Source organism: Pinus tabuliformis, chromosome 6 (assembly GCF_031772625.1).
Source record: "Pinus tabuliformis cultivar Carrire ecotype Pingquan chromosome 6, CPIR1, whole genome shotgun sequence".
NCBI lineage: Eukaryota > Viridiplantae > Streptophyta > Pinopsida > Pinales > Pinaceae > Pinus > Pinus tabuliformis.
In genome coordinates this window covers 1,180,559,454-1,180,561,759 of record NC_142292.1, presented here as the reverse complement: position 1 = coordinate 1,180,561,759, position 2,306 = coordinate 1,180,559,454, and the positions used below count along the sequence as shown (strand labels likewise).

At 37.8% G+C, this 2,306-nt stretch overlaps 1 pseudogene; it reads right to left on the bottom strand.

The window, feature by feature from the left end:
• Nucleotides 1–629: 629 nt before the first annotated feature.
• On the bottom strand, nucleotides 630–1,852 carry LOC149262976 (putative tetraacyldisaccharide 4'-kinase, mitochondrial; annotated as a pseudogene).
• Between the last annotated feature and the right edge of the window lie 454 nt (nucleotides 1,853–2,306).

Below are 2,306 nucleotides of genomic sequence, written 5' to 3'. Positions count from 1 at the left end.
TTCTCCACCAGCTCTCAGCACTCAGAATTTTCTTCTGTCCTCTCTTTTTTTACTAACTCCCATGAGTTTTTATTTTTAATACATTAAATAAGCCTCTGTTGTAAAAGAAAATAGATCAACCCAAAAAACTCCTGCGCTGTTTCACCTGAATTACATAAATTAGAAATGGGTGTTTCATCTATGCTAAACATAGAACATCGTTTCCCTAAAATCCTCTAATGGCTGACATATGGAGCGCTGATCCTTTTGAATCGGGACTGAGGATAAAAGTAGGCGAATTGACCCCGTTTTCTGTTGTGACAGATGTCTTAAAACGCTATGATACAGTTGAGCTCGGGGGCAAAAACAATTCATGTATTAAAAATACGATCTAAAATAAATGGGAAAAGACTGCTCTTTCTGTTTTGAGCTAAGTATTTACTTAGCCAAGTCATGATCTTGAATGCAGAATCGGGATGGTGAGCAAAACCATGGCCTTTACGATGTCACTGCAATGCCATAAATGGTCCCTGTCCAGATTTTATGCCACATATTTTCCTTAGATGAAACGAACGCCTTAAATATTGCAACAACTGCCACGTTACTAATATCTTTAATTCATATGCAAACGGTTCATCTTCCCTTTCAGTGCCAAAGGAGAACTTACACATAGTAAAAATAACTTGATGAATTTGAGAGTAATACAAAACAGACCCAAATTCAACTGTCATAGCCATGTGCCGCATGCTTCTTGGAAAGATCTTCAGTTGATCATTCCACGGATTTTGATATGAGCCTGTATGTCTGGAAATCATAGGCTTTTTTGCTATTTATGATCAATTGTTGGGTGTAATTTAATGGCTCAAACAAGTCCTTGCATCACCCTTGTCGCATCACTTTGTTAAGCAACAAAGTTTTGAACCTTTCTTCTGAGTTCCTAGAACAACTCACAATTCCCAAAGTAGAATGAAGAACAAGAACTTCTGCAGCTTTGAACTTCATTAATACTGGTTGACTTCTTTCATAATCCTTCTCTGTTAATATAATAGTAACGCTTTGTCCAAATTCACTTCCAAATTTTGAAGCTTCTTTTGTACTAATCGCAAATCATGTACAAATGAGTATATCAAATTATGCCAATAATGAAGCTTATCTTGAAAAATGTGATGGTCACTGAAATCTACTCTGTCAACGTGTGCTGCACCCAGCTACACAATAAAAGCAAAAATTTGCAATCTTAAGCTCTTTTTCATAGCTAACGAAAGTGACTCTGGACAACCAATGCCAGAAACACACAATACAACCATATTGTGCACTACGTTCAAAGGAATCACTGAAGCTTCGCACTGTAATCTGAAGAAATGGCACGGGACCATTTTGCTACCAAAAATAGGGATTTCCTCCTCAAGTAAACACTCCAACATAGCCATGATATATTGATATTTTTCTTTTGATATCAAATCTGTATGATGCAAAACTATTATATCTGCCCGTCTCAATGCAATCAAATGTTCCCTCAATGGCCCACGTGGTATCAACCTTCTATTGCCCCAAAGGGTTATACAATTTACCATTACAATCTCCATGTCCCTAAACAAGCTCCAATGGTAATAAAGAGACTAGCAGTCATCATGTTGTGTTATTCAGCCAGCTTATTCATTGCTCCATTATGTTTGCTGCAGTCTAAACACGTCATTTTTTAAAGTTGAACAGTAGACTATTTCTCTTCTGTTGGTTCTGAGAGTGATTAGACCTGCATGCCATCATCTAGAATTACAACTCCAATTCCATCCCCAATTTTGTTAGTAGTCACCTTGGACTCTTTAAACTGGAAATTATGTTCTGCCCAGTCTCCTCTGCTACGAAATTCCATCACACCATATCTCTGAAAAACAATGCAGCAATACTCGACCTGTTGGGACAAGGGTATATGAGGCTATGAATATTTGATCAAGATCTGGACCTGCAACATCAACTTTCCAGCATCAATTTTCCAGAAGAATTCTCTTTCCCACGCGACCCCTCTCTAACTTCATCCAACACACTTGGAGATTTTTGGTTGCTCATTCAAGGCGGCCTCTGCTACATGAAAAACTGGATTTTGATTTACTTTAGATTCGTCATCTTTGCTTGAAGTAGACTGATCTTGGAAAGATTCAAAGCTTGTCGTGTACGAGTAATGGATGAAGGAGGGGAAGGCATTGTTGATTTGATTATTAAATTGCCAGACTTTGATTGCTGATGATGTTTTGAATTGTGTTTGTTCTTTTACAGAGATAGGAGCTGAGGAAGCTGCTCCCTTTTGAAGAGAGGGAGATAAATTACAT